The sequence below is a fragment of the Malaya genurostris genome, chromosome 2, assembly GCF_030247185.1.
Source record: "Malaya genurostris strain Urasoe2022 chromosome 2, Malgen_1.1, whole genome shotgun sequence".
In the NCBI taxonomy this organism is placed as follows: domain Eukaryota; kingdom Metazoa; phylum Arthropoda; class Insecta; order Diptera; family Culicidae; genus Malaya; species Malaya genurostris.
The window spans coordinates 242453875-242462434 of NC_080571.1; the positions used below are offsets into that span (position 1 = coordinate 242453875).

At 35.1% G+C, this 8560-nt stretch overlaps 1 long non-coding RNA gene across 1 annotated transcript; it reads right to left on the minus strand.

The window, feature by feature from the left end:
• Positions 1-5432, minus strand: LOC131428377 (uncharacterized). The gene is made up of 3 exons (XR_009229367.1): positions 5182-5432; positions 4493-4598; positions 1-886 (listed from the first exon to the last, which is right to left on the minus strand). It is a non-coding gene; the product is annotated as an uncharacterized LOC131428377 (long non-coding RNA).
• Positions 5433-8560: the final 3128 nt, after the last annotated feature.

An 8560-nucleotide genomic window follows, 5' to 3' on the forward strand; every position in this document is an offset into this window, starting at 1 on the left:
TTCGATTTTATGCTTATTATTAAAGTTTATACAATTTTCGTTTCTGATACTTTTGTTGTGTTGGTTTCAATCTATTATTTTCATTAGTTCTCCCGTTGATCCAACTAGCTGTGCACGATTTCTTACTTATTAGAACAAAACCTTCGATTAGTTCTCGAATTTCTTTGATTTGGCGTTCCTTGGCCGTTAAGCTTCAATGAATACATTGCTACTATTGTTTTACACTCGACTATTCGTTTTGTGAAAGTTTTTGTTTCTACTAAAATCTGCTGAGAAAGTTTCAGCAATTTTGATCCACAATTGTTATTACATTGCTGTTCAATACCTGGCGAGAACTGTGTAGTCACAAATTGTGCCGATGCAGGAACTGATAATGTGCATAAATGGCAGTTTTACTACGACTTTTCAAAGCATACCGACTTTTAAAACGATATTTCTGCAGATGCAATCGTTTTCTACAAACTGTTCTTCAAAACATATCCTTTGATTGTTAGGTATGAAAATTACTTAGATAAACAGTGTATTGTCGCAAAAAAAAATTTAAAAAAACATTTTGTCAAACTTGTATCTACCAACTAATCATAATGGATAATCATTAACCTTTACTAAAACAGCATAGAAAATAAACAATGGAAAATTGCCTGTGTGTAAAATGGCTCTCTTCATCAGTTAGTTTGATTCAATGGTATTAATCATATCGCAACAGTATTGAATTTCTTCAAGTGGTAGCTGGGGGAAACAAGTGCGATTGAAGCGGGATGTGTCGGCATTCCTGCAAGCGGTCAACGAACTGGAGTCTTTCGACAGTCAACATTAACTCTTAGCGGGTTGCGCTTGCTGGGCCTGTTCCTTCTTCTGTTGCTTCTGTCGCATTATATCGGCATCGCTGTTAACAAAACAATAGGATTGATCTCACAGTTTGAATAGTTAGATGATAGGAATTGGAACCTTATTTTACAGGGAGATAAATCAATTTACAATGACATTTGCTTAGTGTAAAACTTGGTATGTGATAAAATTAAAATGGTAAATGGTTCAGTACAACGATGTTCACTCTTTGGCAATCGCACGTCAATTCCCTGCTAGGGTGGGTCGAATCTAGAATAAAATAAACGAAACGGGTAGGTAAATATCAGGAAAAAACAAAGTTTCGGTATATCCGTACTATTTAAATTCGATAGCCACAACAAAAGAGGTACATATCAACATATACGATACTAACAAACGTAAACGACTACTTCTGAGTGACAACGAATCATTTTTCTAAGCATATTCGAGAATTTAACAAAACATTATAATTGATATCAAAGTCGATTAGCATACAGGTCAAAACAAATTAATTTAATTTGACTAAAAATATATTATATTATTGAATAAAAAAAAATTGTGCATTTGAAAATATTTTTTTTTAATTTTGAATAAATAGTAACTCACTTGATTGAATTCTGATACTAAACATTTAAATGAAACTTCGCAAATGTCTTTATGACAAACCATTATTTTTTTGTATGGCTGGAGAGACCAATCGAGCTCAAGGCTAACTTTTAAAACGGACACATATTTTTGCCTTTCTCATATAGAAAGGTTATGCAATCACTTGAAAAACCGACTAGTGAAAATTGGCCCGTAGGGCCAAGTGTCATATACCATTCGACTCAGTTCATCGAGCTGAGCAATGTCTCTCTCTGTGTGTGTGTGTGTGTGTGTGTGTGTGTGTGTGTGTGTGTGTGTGTGTGTGTGTGTGTGTGTGTGTGTGTGCGTGTGTGTGTGTGTGTGTAAAACACGTTGCCGCTTTTCTCGGAGTTGGTTATACGAATCCTCACAAACATAGATTCAAATGAAATATATCTTAATCTCAGAGATGACTAAATCCATTTTAATCAAGGTAGTTGCTAATAAAAGGTCTCTACGGCGACCTGAACGTCATTGCAATATCCATCATGATAGTCCTTATTCTTATAGTTTTCTTATATTACATTTTGGTGGGGAAAGGGTTCCAATCAGCTTTTTACAGCCCTGTCCAAAATGTATTGCCCTCCCCGTTATTTTGTATCAGGCCGAATTAGCGCATGCGCGCCATATAAACGCCTCTTTCAATATGAGGAAATTACATTGTTACCCAGCAGTTTCTATTATTTCTTCATGTTGGTTTTCTTACCTTTGTTCATAGTTTGTATTCTGTTTTACCTTAATTCCAGTGTTCTATTCAGCTGTGATTCGTGTCTTTTGTTGTCATTTTTCACTCCGTACTTTTGCTGGCATGTTATGTTGCTTCCTTAAATGTAAAAGTTAGTTGTATGCAATGGTGTTTATATTCTTACCAATATTCCTTTCTAATTCTTTCAGCATTTTCGTATTTCTTGTTCCTCATCCAGTCATCCGTTTCCAAAAAAAAAAAAAAAAAATTAGTGTTTCATTGATCTTTGTAGAGCAGCTCATCATGGTTTGACGGATAAGAACTGAGGACATGCGTTTTTATTTAAATGATAATAACACTTGGGTTTAATAGTATTGCTACAGCATGTTCACATTTCGTTATCTTCGGTTGATTCTTGACAGTATATTACCATCCGCTCAGGCTCTTTTGAACATCTGGTACACTGACTCGCAATCGAAATGTGTCACAACCAATTTGATACAACACACCCGAGGGAACGGTATAATGTATGTTGTACACACAAAAACACATACATACACACAGGCACATACGCATACACACATGCATACATACCTACATGTATTCCACAAGCAAGCATCACAACATTGAGTTACTATTTCTATTCTAATAGATTCTAACTAAAATTTGTGTGCCAATAGTCATCTCATTAGTAGAGTCACCATGTTATTTTACCGATTACTCGACTTTCAATAAATTTATTGAGATAAAATCGAATACAAAATCTTTGCCTCGTCTGTAAGAAGCAATGGAACATAAAAGTAGTTCAGAAATGATTCAATACTGCTGTTTTAACGAACAAAAGAAAATGCTCCAGATTTCATGTTATTCTTGAAATTAATCTATCAAACAGAGATAACAGATCTCACTCTAACTAATGGTTTTCGTACATGAAATGACTAATGGATTTGAGATGAATGGGGGTACCGTTACCCAATTTCTATCTCTTCTATTGGTCGATCGTTAGTCCTGAGCTGAAACGGTGGCCTTTATTACCGTTCTTGCATGCACTCACTCTTACATTTCATTCACACATCATCTCACCCATCAGGTCCCAAACGATACATCCTCACAATATAAACTGGATGAACATCGTTTGACAGCTATCAATGGTTTGCTCATTGGTTCGGTCATTATTATTTTATTATATTCTACAATATTCTATTTCATTCCACAGTATTCCATGGTACACAAACCACCAATAAACGTCAAAGATGGATTCGATTTACCGTTCATTTATTGTCATCGTGTGAAACCCAATTGGGATACGTTTACTCTACTTAATTTTCACTTCACACTGGTAATAAGGGCCGGTAGTATGAAAATAAAACATAAAAAAAGAGCTCAGTTAAGCCCTACCGGCCTATCCAACCCCGGATGTTGGAGCGTAATGCAATCAACATCTTATTCAAGTCGTTCCATATATTATTCATTTAATTCAATTATGAAACTAAAAACTGTAACGCATATCTTTATCAAATTGTAACGCTAATTGATTGTATGTGATGATGTTTGCAATACCGTCAAGCCCACCAACCAAAGAGAGGGAATATCCATCATGATAGTCCTTGTAATCAAAATAGGTTGTACGACAATCTCTCGAAAACCATTTCCCAGAAAAGAAAGCAACGAAGTATTTTCTCCAGAATGTACCATTCTCCAGAAAACTATAGTCCCGAAGGTATCAATTAGTAGATAAACATACAACAGAATGTACCATCAGTGCCCCCGCAGAAATCACCTCTGTCTAGTTGCGGGCGTTTACTCACATTACCCAAAGCTAGGAACTATCCCTCAGTTATGTCCGAACGAGCGGCAGCGATGTCTGACAGCAGGTCATTAAAAACGATGAGGCGTAGCCGCATTTGACCTATCAAAACCGCAGTAAATGAGAAAAAAATCTATTAAGCAGCATGTTAATCTGTTATGCCAAATGATCATTTTGCCAAATAACCATTATGCCAAACGGTATTATACCAACAATAATATTCTAGCGACTAGATATGTACAACCTTCAGGTTTATGGATTTTTGTACTTTGGTACATTCTGAGATTTTTTTTCTGGATTTTCTTACTTTCTAGAGTTTGTATTTCTGGAGATTGGTACATTCTGAGCAACGAATTCCTGGGAAAAAAGCTTCGTTTTTTTATGTTCTGATAAATATGATAAATGGATGACAACGTAAGCAAAAGAGTTAGATCGTTTGCCTGCTTTACAATATATCTTTTTGAATTTTAAAATAAAACTTCCTGTGAGATTCCAATTCCTATAATGATAAATCGCCTAGAAGAACGATTCACTGAGTTTGAACCTACCGTTGCTTTCGTTGCTCGTGAGTGAGTCCGTCTTCCTTGTTTTTCGCTTTAGCGGTTTGCTGTTTCTTCATATTCCTTTCTCGAGCTAGCTCACGTTGATTACCACCTGACAGAAACAAAAAACGAGAACACGATTATTACCTCTAAATTAAAGTAATAAACAATATACATTGAAAGACACCAAACATATTTATTTGTGCATCAGTTATCTGAAGAAAAATATCTGAAACTCACAACAAAACAAAACAAAGATAAATTCTTAACCATCATGCTTCACTCGACACTGTTCGATATACTTAGAATAACAAAGCTGCCTAATAGAGGATCGGTCATTTTCTTTTATCAGTAGTTATAAGCTAATAATAGAAGCACCTTTTTTTCTTTAGTGCATTAGTCATTTGAGGATACACAACATTGTCATGCGATGCGATACTCATCATTCGACATGAGCTTTAAATTTGGGCAGTCATTTCACATAGCAAGTTTAGATAGAAATGGCGATACAGCAAATGAGCAATGGCGATGGAATGCACCTAGTCAATACCATTCGACCATCTTTATTACATGAAACCTATTCTGGAATTAATCAATCACTAAATTATGTTTCACATTATACAAGCACGAAGAAAAATAACAAATAGATTGATATTTGTTGGAAAACCCCTTATTACTAAAATCTTACTACTTACGAGTCATTTTTCAAAATTTACAAGCTCCAATATTTTTCTCTGTGCACTGCCGCCCACTAATGGCTAGATTTATTTGTACTATTTGCTGATGTATCAGAATACTAAATGCCGGCTCTCGCTATGGATAGCTTCCAAGATGTTTTACTCCAAAAGGAACTATTTTAGTGACGGGGGCAGAATTTCTGGGTTACGAATATGATGGCTGCCGTTTCTGCACTCCACGACGTTTCACAGCGAAGATTTTCTAGAAGTCTATATCGGCGTTGCCAGATCTTTTTTTTTTCATAAAAATAATCAGGCGCAAAATGTTATCTATACCGACGACTCTATACCATATCGGTATTAATGATCGAGATCCATTTTTGTGAGAAATTCCTGAGCAAGCCAAAACTGAAAATTTGTATATATCTTTATTAATAGTACATAGGGGCGCTTATACTTGACTTTATTAATGATTACTAAGTAATAACATTCCAAATTTGTATGGAGAATTCATCATTATTGCCTCTAAAGTTTCCTAAAAATGACAATACTGGTCCTCGTGTAAGGTTCGCTAATGATCGGTATTTTAGAAGAGCGGTATTGCAGTACTGGCAATCTAACGCAAAATTAACTCAATTGACGCTCTCTCTAAGTTTCATTATTTGAACTTTTCTTAGGATGTCGATTGAATTTTACACAAGCTCTTATGGGGAACTCAAATAATTTTAATTATATTGTCGAAATTTAGAATCTGTTACAAGAACTGTTCGTGTAATCATTTTTGATTTTATAAGATTTTCATTTCGGCTCGGTTGAGGTTATTTTGAACACTAGAAGAATAAGTCAAAAGGCGGAAAAAGACTATTTCTCATCATAATATCGTATATTTCTTTTAATTTGTGCATCTGCATGGTCCTTCAAGTAACATTTCATAGTTTACGAGACGAATAAAATCATTTGAAAACGAACAACATAACATTTTTTCATATGCCAAAAAGGGAACTTAAATTTTCGTAGTTTAAAAAAGAATCTTGGGTGCTGCAAATATAACAGAGGTAGAAAATAATTTTTCGCACACTGGAAATTATTTCTTGCTTAAACAAATGACATTGTAAAAAAGTTATAAATGATTTTACAAGTGGAAAATTGATTTCCCTTGTATTTTGACAGTCAAACTTGCAATTATCATCCACGCACACGTACGCCTCTAGCTATGAAACACAACGTTAGGTCAAAAATTTTTATAATTACCGATAAATCGGTATACCTGGCAACGTTTGTGTATATGACGTTTGAGCCAAGATGCCAGACATTTCGAATTATGAAAATAGTTATTATAAGGGGCGTACAAATATTACGTATTCTTCTAGAACACATCGAAAAAACGCGATTGGCACAATGATGCTAAAACGAAATGTAGAGGCGCTGCTTTAGCAAGAGCTGTCGAATCGGTAGGAAATTTTTTAATTACTAATAATTACTAATGCCCGGAAATAACAAACAAAGTATCTAAAATATATGGTACTCGGTTGCTAAACATTGTAGTACTCGAGAAATCAACACTACACTGGTTTCTGTTTAAAAAACCTTACTCAATTTCACACATTTCTGAAGATTTTTCATGTTTAATCGTAGTTTACATAAAAAAGTAGTAGTAATCATTTTGAAATCGATTCTCTTCTACTCCGAGTTTGTTTTCATTGCTGATATCTATTAGTACTATTGAACAAACAAAAAAATCGTTGCAAATCACTACTGCCGATATGAAAATTTTCGGAAGAATCCTCCTTTTCCTTTTTTCATTGGCAGATGTCGCTACCGGTAATTCAACTTTGCAACAATGTGCCAATTGGTACATTGCCACGAAACTGAATTGCCGGTATCGACACCTGCCAATGAAAAATGAAAACAAGAAAAGTAGGGGCTTTTCAAACAAAAATCAGTGCAAATAATGATTTCTCAAGTACTAGAATGTGTAGCGATTGAGTACAGTTTATTTTTTATATCTTGTTTGTTATTTCCGGGTATTTGAAAAATGATATTGAACCAAGAATAATGCTCAATTCTAAACTTTTTCTTACACTTCTACTATTGGCTTTCAGACGCAAAACTCAAATCAACTCCGCACCTTCTATGTTTCACTTTATGGACCAAGAAAACGATGATGTTAGCAAATTATCACATAGAGTAATGTATTAAATGCGGAAATAGTTACTAACTTAGTAAGGTTTAAACAACTACTGGGTGGAATAAACTTCCAGACCAATTATTTCAGAGCGGTGTCAACAAGTAAAGTCAATGTTATCAATCTGTAGTTCATCCTGAAGGCAAAAAACTTAGGTGAGTCCGCATCGAATCTCGTACATAGAAGTAGGGAAGAGAAATTTCAAATCCATGCGCGCCAAAACAGCAGCACTGCGCACCCACACAATTGACATGATATGTTGAATGTGATGCCGTGCGATGGCGTTCCTATACTAAAGATTGATTTCGCTCCAAGCTGACAGGGTCTGCTTCAAGCCAATTGTATGCAGATGACAATCGTGCCACCGGGGTGATTCTACCATGTCAGCTGTTTTTCATAGAACGGCGAATCTAACATTGACAGCAAATTGAGAAAAAGGTTCGCTAATGATCGGTATTTTAGAAGAATTTTTCCTGCTCCAAATAAATAAATAAATAAATAAATAAATAAAAAACATCGAAAAATGTTTCGATTTTGGTTTCAAATCGTATTTAGAAATTATCGTATATTCTCAGATCAATTTATGATTAGTCGATGAATTGTTAGTTTATCTCGAGGGGGACGACACTAAAAAACTGCACTTCGCTTCGATTAGGCTTTTTCACGCTGCATACGATTATGCACACATTCCTTCTCTTTGCTACACATAGTAACGGTTGAATATGGATCGATCGTCTTTTCTTGGATTTTTGCTGGTTAAAAACATAATCATGTAGATATGATGTATCGTAATAGGCCATGAAACCTGAAAGTTGCAAATGTCACATGAAGATGCCAGATGCAGACAGTTCGGAGAGTTGTGAACTATCGTCCTGTAAAATCAGTTTTGTTATATTCTGGTGCATAGCTAACCCACACACCGAGAGCGTATGCTCCGGATTATCAGCCATATCCTGTCGGAATGTTGGCCATTCTCGTTTAATATCTGCGTCATTTTCCACAGTTTCTATATTCAACTCGAACCAAAAATTATTCCGAATTTCATCTACATCGTACACTGTAGGGTTTCTCTTGTAGAGACGTTCCATTGTCTGATTTTTTTTTAACGTTTGCGAACCTTCAAAATATGCTAGAAGGGAAATCGTGAAGTAGACCGTTATGTAGTTTGCTGTTAATATGTATTAAAGTAAAAAAAATGAATTGTTATCCTTT